Source organism: Chinchilla lanigera, unplaced genomic scaffold (genome assembly GCF_000276665.1).
Source record: "Chinchilla lanigera isolate Chin_1 unplaced genomic scaffold, ChiLan1.0 scaffold00001, whole genome shotgun sequence".
Classification (NCBI taxonomy): domain Eukaryota; kingdom Metazoa; phylum Chordata; class Mammalia; order Rodentia; family Chinchillidae; genus Chinchilla; species Chinchilla lanigera.
The window spans coordinates 2,687,911-2,700,751 of NW_004955402.1; the positions used below are offsets into that span (position 1 = coordinate 2,687,911).

Here is a 12,841-nt window from a genome sequence, read left to right on the forward strand (position 1 = left end):
AAAAAAAAAAAAAAAAAAAAAAAAACTGCTCAGTAGCATGGACCATGCAGCCTGTAGGAAACCTTAGTGTATGCTTGTGAAAGAATCAGAGTGGTAAAGCCAAATAATACCTTATCTTAAGGGCTGGGGATTTAGCTCAGCGGCAAAGCGCTTGCCTGGCAAGCGCAAGGTCGTGAGTTCAGTTCCTGGTACTGGAGAAAAACCAAAAAAAATAAATAAATAAATAAATAAAAACCTTATCTTGAAATAAAAATAACTTTGAGCTCATGATCCCCTCCAAAAAATGACCTGGAGACCCTCGGGGGTTCACAGACCACACTTTCCAAATTCATGCTGCAGGTGAGTACCGTTGACACAGAAAGATATGAATGGCCCGTGAACATTTTATAGTAGTGAACATGTTTTTAGAATGGTTAATTTGTTGAGCTGTGCATATGGTTACTTCAAAGGTCTGGAAAGTAGTTGTGGTATTGTCAGGATTGTCTCAGTCAGATGGAGTGGTGTTCATTGTTGATGGAGTTTTCTCCTGTGTGTTTGCATTTTCTGATGCGTTTTTGTGTGTTTTATTTTGGCAATAAGGCGGCTGGGGATATAGCTCAGTGGCAGAAACACCTGCCTGGCAAGCGCAAAGTCCTGACTTCGATCCCTGGTACCACCGAAAAATAAATAAATAAATATTCTCACATTTTGGCAATAAGGAAAAAATAGTTATTTTAAAATGACATTAAAAATCCTTTGACAGACCCCAGGGGTTCAAATGATGGCCTCCAGTACATGTCAAGTGACTGCAGACCCCCGGCTGGCCCTTTGGGAACCCGGAGCCACAGGGGCCACCGTAGGCTGTTTCTCTTACCAGGAGCCTCTGACTGTTGTGAAGGCGCCAAAGGCTTCTTGACAGGGTTTGAAGCCGGGGATATAGCTCAGTGGCACAGTGCCTGCCTGGCAAGTGCAAGGTCATGAGTTTGATTCCTGGTACAAAAAAAAAAAACAACAGATAAGAGTTTGAAGACAAGTCAAAGGTAGGGTCACCATCCTTCAGCCAGACAGAGATGCTTCCAGGGGCAGAGACTCTGGCTGTTTTAGTTCCCTAAAGCTGTATTAGTAGCATACTACCACATGAGCAGCTGAAAACAACACAGACCCGTTCTTAACAGTTATGGAGTCAGAGGTCCTAACCTCAGGGTGTGTGCAGGACCTCCTTCCTCCTGGGGTTCTGGGGGGCTAATTGTCACCTTCCTTATAGGTTTCCAAGGGTCTTCTCATCCCTCAGCTTGCAGCCTGCCTCTGCAGTAGGTTTGAGCACCTTTAAACCAGTACCTCCCCCTTCCCCTCCCTCTTCTCCCAGAGCCACTCCCACCTCTCTGACTGGTCAGACTGCCTCCTTCCCTGCTTTGCCTTTATCCACTCTGGTTTTAGTTTAGTGCATGGTGAGAGATATGGGTCTCGACTCAGTCTTCTACATGTGGAAAGCCAGTTTTCCTGGCACCATTTATTAAAGAGACTATCATTCTTCCAGGGCATGTTTTTGGTCTCTCAAAGATCAAATAACTGAATGTGCTTGGAGATCTTTCACCATCCTATGTTCCATTCCATTGATCCTTGTGTCTGTTTTTGTGTCAGTACCATGCTGGTTTTATTTATTTATGTATTTATTTATTTATTTTACTCACTGTAGCTTTGTAATGTAACTTCAAGTCCGGGATTGTGATGCCTCCTGCTTTGCTCTGGTTACTCGAGATTACTTTTACTATTCTGAGTTTCTTCTCGTTCCATATGAATTTTAGGATTGTTTTCTCTAGTTCTTTGAAGAATGTTCTTGGTATTTTGATTGGGATTGCATTAAATCTGTATATCAATTTTGGAAGCATAACCATTTTGACTATATTGGTTCTGCCTATCCAGAAACAAGGGAGATCTTTCCATTCTTCTGATGTCCTCTTTGATTTCCTTTTTCAGAGCACTGCTCAGAGCCACTTCATTGTGGCTTCATTCAGGTTATTTATTTGGGCTCCTGGTTTTTGTGATATGGACACTCATAACTATCAAGTCTCTTAGCCCTGCTTTCATTGTGTCCCATAAGTTTTGGTTTGTTGCGCTGGCATTATTGTGTAGTTCTAGAAACTATATTAATTTCTTCCTTGATTTCTTCTGTAACCCATTGTTTAAAAGAGTATTGTTTAGTTTCCATGCACTTGCATAATTTCTTGTGGAGAAGGACATTCTATAGTTTACTTTTCCATGTATTACCTACATGGGACTTTGAGCCCGATGAAGCCATATGATTGTTTGATTCTGGAGGAAGGAAAAGCATTAGTGTAAAAGGAGATGAAAGCAGGACCTGAGTCCCTGTGGAAAGCCGCTGGGACAGCACTAGATGCCTTGCTGAGATATGTCCATAGGAATGGTAACGTGATGGCTAGCTAAGTCAAAGCTCAGTTCCTGGGATAATTAAGCTGTATTGCCCTTGCTAATCCTGTTCGTGATTCCTCTCATTTCCCCTGTCCCTGCTTTTTGTGAGAATCCCAATAAAGGCTAAAGAAAAGTGTAACTGAGGCTTCAGTCCTAGAGGTGGTAGCCTCCTGATCTCGTAACTTTGTCTGTCTCATTTTTCTTTTCATCCACCGCACTGAGCTCTCAGGACCTGTCACCCCACACAGAAACAGATCTATAGCCAACATATTGGCACTGGAACAAGGACCTGAGAAAGTGGTCTCTGAGACTTCAGAAAGGGAATTCAGTGCCCAGCAGATGGGAGAAGAGTGGATGTGTAGGTAAGCCCGGTCTCTAGGATTGTTTCATCAGGGTTACAATGGGAAATCAACAAGAATATATTCAGGTTCTAAAAACTTTGTTGAAGAGCTTGGGGGTAAAAGTGAAACCAGAGTCTTTTTTTAGAATTGTTTTGATATGAAACATTGTAACTGGCTTGAACTGAAGGGAGATAATGTTTTAAATTTAAAGCAATGGAGATTGGTTATGAAGGCTTTGAAATGCGCTCAGCAAGGAGGGAACCCTATTCCTTCACATGTTTGGTCCTTGTGTAATTTGATAACCTTGGCTTTAGAGCCCAGGCAATCTGAATCAGAACAGAAGATCTTGCAGGACATGAAAAATGAAAAAGGCAAAGACAGCTCCGATTCTGAATCTGATGATAGTTTACCTGAGGAGACTCTACCGCTTCAGGGTCAGGGAACAATTACAGAGGATGGAGGAAGGTTTGCATCTTTTGGAAATCTTCCTGCTACATTAAAACCTGCCTTACCCAAAATTGACCATAAGAAAAGGAAGTCAGATTTTCCTCCACCTCCCTCTTTTGTCTCTCAAGCATATCCTGTACAGCCCTCAGCCCCAATATATGTTAAGTCTAACCCTTTTATGGATCCACCTCAGTTAACTGTTCAAAAACCATTACTCATGATTACAGTCATGAAGGCTTTTGCCCAAGCCAAACAGGAAGGAGATTTGGATGCTCGTAAGGCTTTTGCTATGTACCCAGTTACAATTACTGAATTACCAGGTGATCAGGAAAATCCCCAAGGTTATGTTCAATATAATCATGCTCCATTATCTTTAAAACTATTAAAGAATTGAAGCAGGCTTGTGTTTCATATGGAGTGAATTCTTATACCTTTAGGTTGATTTCAGGGCTAGCTCAGTCTGAACATTTAATTCCATGAGACTGGGAAATGATTGGATGCACAGTTCTCAGTTCAGCTGAATTCCTTCAATTTAAAACTTGGTAGAGAGGTGAGGCAGAGTTCATGGCCTGCTGCAATGCCCATGCCAATCTCCCAGTTCCTATTTCTGCAGACCAACTCATGGGCTCTGGTGATTGTTTTGGCATTAATCTGCAGGTAGAATATGATGATAATGCAGTTCTCCAGACAAGAATGTGTTGTCTTCAAGCATGGGAAAAGATTGCTTCTCCTGGCCAAACTGTTCCCTCTGTGGTTAAGGTCATTCAAAGTGCTAAGGAAACTTATGTAGAATTTATAGCTAGATTAAAAGAAGTACTTTAAAAAACAATGTCACAACCTGCTTTGAGAGAATTATTATTACAAATGTTATCTTATGATAATGCTAATTCAGAATGTAAAAAGGTCTTACGGCCATTGAAATCTCTGCTCGCCACTTTAGATGAGTCTATAAAAGCTTGTTGGGATATAGGATCAGAAACTTTAAAGTGGGATTGCTTGCAGCTGCTTTAAAGGGAAACAACCCTTATACCCCAAAGAATGCCCAATACTGTGGGTGCGGTAAAATAGGGCACATGAAAAAGGAACGTGGATCAGGAAAACAAAGAACTGAGAACCAGATAGAACAAAACTCTAAAGCTTCAGAAAACCCTTTACCTTGTAAGGACTGTCCTAGATGTCAGAAAGGATGGCACTGGGCTAACCAGTGTTGATCAAAATATCATAAAGATGGCACTCCTTTGATACTGTGGGGGAACTTCAGTTTGGACCCAACCCGTGGTAGAGGACAAACAATACAGGGAGTCATCAGGCATTTCCAGTCAGCAATGGCAGCACAGTCATCTCTTTACCACCACCAGCGGTAGCGCAGCAGTAGACATCCCCTCCCTGGAAAATGTTATGTTATCCCCTGCTTCAGGAGTTCAAAAATATAGAACTGGAGTTTATGGGCCTCTACCTGAAGGATTTGCTTGTGGGAAGGTTTCCATGTGGGAAGAGGTAGTTTGAATTCTAAAGGTATAGGGTTAAATAACCCTTAGTGATTGCAGACTGGTCAGGCCCACAGTCTCCCAAGCGAGTCGACAGAGAAGGCTTAAATAAATGAGACAATTGGAATGATTTCAGGGCTCCAGGAGGGTCTAACTCTCTTACAGCTTCGATATTCTCTGAGTTTAGACAAAGACTTCTCTGGGCAGCCTGCATTTATATGGTTTACAAATAAAGGAGGGGGATACTCAAGAAAAGTGGGAATCTGAGCGGACTTGGGAAACCCTTTAAGGACTTCTCCAAGTAATACATTGTGTTAATTTAGGAGAACTATGTTATCTCCAGGAAGGCCTTCACAGCAGGAGTGAGATGCCTGCAGTTAAAGGCTCCTTTAAGTTAACTGGGTTGGAGCCAGGGTCCTCAGCTGTGGCCTTATCTTGTCCTTTGAGGCTTCACAGCTTCACAGGCCAATACAGGCCTCAGGGTGATGAGTGACTCACAGAGGTTCACTTACTATGAGTCCACTGCCCATCTTTAGACAAGGTGCCTAAGCTTTGGACAATTCACAAGTAAACATGGAAAGCCAATTGGTTAATGTTAAATCCTACTCAGAGCCGCTTCATAGTGGTTTCTAACATAAAGGGATGACAGAAGATAATTATATAGCCATAAATGGGGCTGTCTTGGTTACTTTTCTCTCGTTGCTGAGACAAAATACCCAACGCCCAAAATGAAGGAAGGAAAGGTTTATTTGGCTTACAGTTTGTGGAGGTTTCAGTCCATACTTGGCTGGCTCTGAGGCAGAAGACAGCAAAGCAACAAGAGCAAAGGGGGGAATGGCAGCTGAACAGCAAACAGCCAGAGCAAACCGGAGGAATGGCGGCAAGCAGCTTCTTTCCCTGCCTTACTTTGTAAACAGACTACCCCCACCTAAGGGGCGTGTAGCTCTCACATAATCTTTGCCCTTCTCTTCCACAGGCTCAGGATGTATACCAAGTAAGTATCCTGGCTTCCTGCTGAGTTACTTAGCCAAACCTCTAGACTCCCCAAGTTGACACAATGTTTTAACCATAACAGGGGTGATAGACTCTGAGTGTAAAAATGAGATCCAAGTTATTATGCAGGCCTTACAACCATATCAAATTGAAGCAGGAGAGCATATAGCCCAGTTATTGCTCCTTCCATATATAAAAGGTTGTGCTGCTCCCATAGAGCATATGAGGGGTTTCAGAAGCATGGGAAAAAAGATTTTTTGGCAAACTTTTATAGGGGATAAAAGACCTCAGTTACAGCTAAAAACAGAAAAATTTTTATGGGATTGGTAGACATGGGAGCAGATGTGAGTATAATTTCCTGGCAACACTGGCCTAAACTTTGGCCTACCATGAAGGTGCCTATGGTTTTCTCTGGTTTGGAACAATGACGGATGTTCACCAAAGCGTTAACATTCTTCAAATTTCTGGAACACAAACAGGTACTTTAAAATCATATGTTGCTGATATAGTAGAGAACTTACGGGGAAGGGATTTGTCAATGCAGTGGGGAGCATGTAAGCATTGCACATATATCATCTCAGGCAAAGAATATGATGGCCCAAATGCATTATAATCCTTGTGAAACTGAAGATGATATACAAGCTCCTGTCATTTCCAATGAGAGACATGGTCTAAGATATCCAAATTTAGAATAGAGGCCACTGTAGAAAAGGGCTTCGCTTTATCTTTAAATGGCTTACTAATAAGCCAATTTGGGTTGAGCAGTGTCCTCTTTCAAAAGAACAATTAGAAGCCCTAAAATCATTAGTACAGGAACAATTGTCAGAAGGGCATATTGAATAATGTACTAGCCCCTGAAATTTCCTTGTATTTGATATTAAAAAGAAATCAGGTAAATGGAGAATGTTCACAGATCTTAACAAAATTAATGGGGTTATTCAACCCATGGGTCTATTACAGCCTGGACTACCCTCCCCTATCATGATACCTAAGAACTGGAAGTTAATTGCTGTAGACTTTAAAGACTTTTTTTTTCTTACCATTCCATTAAAACCAGCTGATAGAGAAAAATTTGCATTTACTGTATCTATTTTTAATAACCAGGAGTAAAAAGATATCATTGGAAAGTACTCCCTCAAGGAATGCTAAATAGTCCAACGCTCTGCCAATATTATGTTAATAAACCTTTACAATTATTTTGAAAAAGATTCCCCAATGCTCTGATTATTCACTATATAGATGATATTCTTTTTTTCTGCTAGCTCAGAAAAATACTTGCAGGAAATGTTCTGTGTAGCCAAGCAGCTGTTGATAAACTTTGGCCTGCAGATAGCCCCAGATAAGATTCAGACCAACTATCTTATTACTTATTTAGGTAATGTTCTTCAAAAACAGCATGTAATTCCTCCCAAAAATCAGTATTTGTAGAGATCAGCTTCTCACTCTTAATGATTTTCAAAAACTATTAGGAGATATTAATTGGTTACAACCTTCTTTAGGCATTCCTACTTACGCTTTACAGCATCTTTTTAATACTCTTAAAGGGAACTCAGCCTTAGATAGCCCTCGCTGCCTTACAACAGAAGGAGAAAAGGAATTAGCTTAGGTAGAACAGTGTATAATCAAGCTCAACTAACCTGTATAGATTTATCCAAACCAATTATACTCTTAATTTTTCCATCATCTTATTCTCCTACAGCTATGTTATCGCAAGAAGAAGCAGTTTTTGTTTTTTTTTCCGGAACCGGGAATCAAACTCACGACCTTGCGCTTGCCAGGCAGGCGCTGTGCCTCTGAGCTAAATCCCCAGCCCCAAGAAGCAGTTTTAAAGTGGATTTTTCAGGCCAGGGATGTAGCTCAGCAGCATAAGCGCTTGCCTGGCAAGCCTGAGGTCATGAGTTTGATTCCCAGTATAAAAAAATAAATAAATAAAATAAAACAAAATAAAATAAAATAAAATGGAGTTTTCTTCCACATAAGGAACAGAAGCAACTCACCACTTGCATAGATAAAATGGGCTTACTTGTGTTTAAAGGTTGATCTCACAGCAGTTATCAGGAAAAGACCCTGAATCTATTGTTTGTTCCTTGACAAAACAGCAGATAGATCAGGCATTAGAAATGAGTGAACAGTGGCAAACTGGGCTTGCTGACTATATTGGAAAGATAGACAATCATTTACCAAATTCTAAGCTTTTCAGTTTCTTAAACACCATAAGTGGATTTTACCTAAAATTGTACATTCTGAACCCATACCTGAAGCATACATATACTGATGGTAGCAGCAATGGAAAAGCTGGATATGTAGAAAGAATTTCAAGTGTGGCACATCCCTTTTGATTCTGTACAAAGAGCAGAACTTCACGCAGTTACCCAACTTTTACTAGCTGTTCCAGAGTCTATTAATGTTGTTACAGACTCTCGGTATGTATGGTTCACAGTTAATCATATAGAAACAGCCACTTTGTCAAATGATAATGACCTTGATCAATTGTTCTGCCAACTACAAACTCATATTCATAATAGAAATTTTCCTGTTTTCCTAATTCATATTCGTTCTCATTCACACCTTCCTGGTGACATGGTTAAATATAACAATGAAGTTGATCAACTTGTTGCTATTTCTTCACCAGACTCTTTAGCCACTCAATTTGATACTTTAACTCATGTAAATACCAAAGGTTTATGTCAAAAATTTCCTCAACTTTCATTCAGTAAACTGGCAAAATCACTTTATCTTGTCCTCCTTGCAGAATGTTTAATAATCCAACTTTTTAGCCTGAAACAAATCCTAGAGGATTGCAAAGTAATGAGTTGTGGCAAATGGATGTAACACATACTCCTGCTTTTGGGAAACTTGGATTTGTACATGTCGTTGTCATTGACACATGTTCTGGATTTATATAGGCCTCTGCACAATCAGGAGAAAAATTTATACATGTTAAAAGTCATTTGTTAAGAGTGTTTTGCTATTATAGGTAAACCTAAAGCAATCAAAACTGACAACAGATGTGCTTGTGTCCCATTCCTTCCAACAATTCTGTGCCTTGTGGGATGTTAATCATTATACTCACATTCCATACAGTCCTCAGGGACAAGGCGTGGTTGAAAGGGCACACGCTACTCTTAAATTTATGTTAGCAAAACAAAAAGGGGGAGATAGGGATAGAAGCTCACCACATCAATTATTACATAAAGCCCCATTCACTTTAACTTTTTTGGATGTTAGTAAAAATTCATCTACTAGAGCAGCAGAAAAATTTTGGGCCATCATTATTAAGGGACTGCCAGAATGGATAGGACAACCTATCTTTTGGAAAGACATTCACACAGGACAATGGGAAAGAGGTATTGTTCAAACTTGTTAATTTCTAGCTTCATTGCACTATGATCTGATAATATGCGTGCTATAATTTTAATTCTTTCACATAGACTTAAGGTTGCCTTGTAGGCTATGATGTGGTCTATTTTGGAGAAAGTTCCATGTGCTGCTGTGCAGAATGTGTATTCTATTGTTATTGGGTGGAACACTGTAGATATCTATTAAGTCCATTTGTTCAAAAGGTTTTGTTCAACTCATTTTTCTTTGTTGATTTTTTTGACTAGTTGACCTATTTGTGAAAATAGAGTATTGAGGTTGCCCAGTATAATTGTGTTTATGTTTATCTGATCTTTTATGACCAGTATTACTTGTTTTATTTATTTATTTTGGGGCGGGTTTTGAGACAGCCTTGCTATGCAGTTCAGGCTGGCCTTGAACTCTTATGTAGCCCAGGCTGGCCTCAAACTCATGGCAATCCTGCCTCAACCTCCCAAGTGCTGGGATTACAAGCATGCACCACCATGCCCAGCTTTTACTTGTTTTATTAAGTTGGGTTAAATTATACTTCTGTTTTTTTTTTTTTTTTTTTTTTTTTTTGGTTTTTCTCCGGTACCAGGAACCGAACTCACGACCTTGTGCTTGCCAGGCAGGCGCTTTTGCCGCTGAGCTAAATCCCCAGCCCCTATTCTTCTTTTATACTGCCTAACTTTGAATTTTTCTTGATCCATTCTGTCATTTGGAGTCTTTTGATTGGGGAACTAAGACTATTCACATTGAGAGTTATTGCTGAGAGGTATTGACATTCCCATCATTGCCTTATTTTCTCATGGCCATTTCCCTGTCTTTCCCTTCTACTTAACTCACTCTGCCTGGTGTGTTTGCAGTACCGGACCTTTTGTCATTGTTAGCTTTATTGTCCCTTTCTAGGATATTCTTGAGAATCTTTTGAAATGCTGGTTTGGTGGTAATGAATTTCCTTCGGTGCTTTTTATCAAGAAAATATCTTATTTCTCCATCAACTCTGAAAGATAGTTTTGCAGCAAATATCAGCCTTGGAAATTGTTTTCTTTTAGGATGAAATACTTCACTCCTAGCTTTCCTGGCCTTTAAGGTTTGTGTTGAGAAGTCTGCTGTAATTCTAATGGGTTTACCTTTATATATGATTTGCTGCTTTTCTGTAACCACTTTTAAATTTTGTCCTTATATTGGACCTCCAGGGTTTTGACTATGATGTTTCATAGAGAGGTTCTTTTCTGATTGTGGCTATTTGAGGTTCTATGTGCCTCACTTATCTGTGTTAAATTCTTTTCCTTTATATAAACTTTTCTGCTGTTATTTCAATAAACAGGTTTTCTTCTGCCATTTGTGCTGTCTTCTGATTTTTCACTAATTCCAATTAATCTTAGTCTTCCTCACACCATATAAGAGCTGTTGAATTCATTTTTCATGTTCTCTTGTTGTTTATAACTCACATTAATTGGTCACACAGACAACAGCCCTGTCTTCCAGTTCTGACTAGGGGTAGGGAACTAGAGAATGAAAAGAATAAAATTTGAAAATTAATTAATGGGATATGAGAAGGAAGACAGAAAAGTGAGATGGGGTCAGTCCTACCAGGGAGCAGAAGAAAAACAGGGTGAGAGAACAGTTGATGGAAAGAACAAACAAGGAAAATATTTAAAAAAGAAAGAAGAGAGCAAAGTACAGGAAGTAAAAGAAGGGAGTGAAGCTGAAAGAGGAAAAGAGAAAAGGAGAGAAAAGAAACTAAAAGAGAAAAAATGTCAAAAAAGAAGAAAAAAAATCCCTCAAGTCCCCCCAGTAACCCAATGAAGGAAAGAGAAAAAACAAAAAATAGAAAAACCAAGAAAAAATTGAGTCAAAGAAAAAGAAAAATCCTGTTTTTGAATGGTGGCTCTTACCCAGTATCTGCAGCCTTAGGATCCAGCCAGTCACTTGCTCTGCCTAGCTTTAGGGCTTGGTTGCTCCCAGAGGACAGCAGGACCTGTGTTCTTCCCAGACTGAGCACACACTTTGGAGGAGGGTCCATGTTTGGCCTGCTCCATCTGCGGTGGCTTTCTGCTTGTCTTTCATTCAGTCACTGTGGGCATGGAGCAGTGGGGTCCCTGAAGTTGCTGGCCAAGTCTGTACTTTTTCCCTGGGACTGCTGGATTCCAGGCTTACCTTTTCTGCCCAGATATTGTCCACATCCAGGGTCAGGTTCATTGGTTAGTTTGTGCCTCTGCTGCCCTGTGCCAAGGAAAAGCCAAATGTAGAACTGGCATGGAGTTGGTGGCCGTGTGTCTGTGGATGCCACAGGTGGGGCAGGCCTGCTTGCTGGAGTCAGGAGGGATAAGTGCCTGTCAGACAAACAGATTTGTTTGCCAGTTTCACTTTATCTTTTACTTCTAGTTCTGTTTGTTACTTTCTTTCCTGGCCATGGGTCATAATTCTGTGCTTCTTTGCTTGCCCAATCATTTTTGATTGCATACTAGCCTTCATGAATTTTCCATTTTTGGTTGGGTTTTGTTGTTTCTTTAACAATAAAGTGGATTTGCTTCTGTTGTGCAGTTGTTAGTTGGAAGCAGTTTGATCGTTTTCAAGCTACTTTCTGAGACTTCTACTTATAGAGAAGCCATTGTAGGTTCAGTTCTTAATCCCACTACTAACACAGTGGCCTTCCGAGGATTCAGTTCAGTATCATGTGTATTAGGAATCTTCCTTCCTGGTTGATGAGAACACAAGCTAGAACATGGGAGTTTGTGAGCATTTCTTCCAGTAAAAGAGTGAGTCTACGAACTGAAGCAGCTCTGTTGAAAGAGAATTATGGTGAACGGTAGCTCCTTTCATGTGGAGCTATCAGGGAAAGGAGTGTGGTCTCACACCGAGTCCTGGGCGAAGAGCACGAACATACTTCCACTAAAAACTGCAGCATGTCTCCTGGAAGTTGTTAACTCGGGGGACAGAGTTATGCATCTTGTGAAGCATCCACAGGAGAGAACTGCTTCAGTAATTCATTTTACTCACAATGAGGGACTTCAAAACCAGGAGAGTTGAGCTTACCCAAACCTGCAGGGAATAAGGGCTGTAGAGTAAAAGACTGCATCGACAGGATAGAAAGTCTACACGTAGTGAAGTCCCCACAGAACCAGAAGAATCCTTTCTTTAAAACTGCATCTTTTTTAAGGCCAGGGCATTGCACTGATTCATAGGCAATAGTTTTCTACTACAGCACAGGATTCCGAATGACATCTTCTGGCTGATTTTTCATAGCAGAGAAGATGGGAGAATCCGGGGCTGTGGATCATTCCTTTGGGCAATGATAGTTCTGTGAATAATCCAGAATGTTAAGTTTCCTAGAGAGAAGCAGCTAATGGCTGCTGCATTCTGAATGAAATTAGACTCAGAAGCTCCGGTATTCAGCCGGAGTTGTGAAGGCGGCAGTCCCCTCTGCTCCCTCTGCCGACTGTTACACAGGCTGGACTGGAAAAGCACAGTCCTCGTCCTGATGCCAGCGAGGTTGAAAGGCACGCACCTCTTGGTGTCAGAAAGGCTGCTCAATTCCGGGATGGGCATTTCTCTGTGAGGAACAAAGGGAATGCAACTACGCCCGGGAGGATGTGGTTTTAGCGTCAACCTAATTCGCAGTTTAAAAAAAGAAAAGGAATTTCAGTTCCAAGATATTTACCAGGACACCTTTTTTCACTAATAATTTTATGAGGCAACTAAACGGCGAGGACAGCCTGGCTAAACAATGGCGTGTGCGCAGGCTGACGTTCTGTGTGGCGGCCGCCAAGGTGCAGCGCACTCCGCCGGGGGCGAGGCCGAGGCTGGCGCGCGGCCGCC

The 12,841-nt window shown here is 40.9% G+C and overlaps 1 long non-coding RNA gene across 1 annotated transcript in view; it reads right to left on the reverse strand.

The window, feature by feature from the left end:
* Positions 1 to 734: 734 nt before the first annotated feature.
* LOC102025413 overlaps positions 735 to 12,841 on the reverse strand; it is a 13,277-nt gene continuing 1,170 nt past the window's right edge. The window contains exons 2-3 of the long non-coding RNA XR_001234588.1: positions 10,918 to 12,632; positions 735 to 969 (exon numbers count right to left, since the gene is read on the reverse strand). This is a non-coding gene — a long non-coding RNA (uncharacterized LOC102025413). The remainder of the gene's footprint in view (positions 970 to 10,917; positions 12,633 to 12,841) is intronic.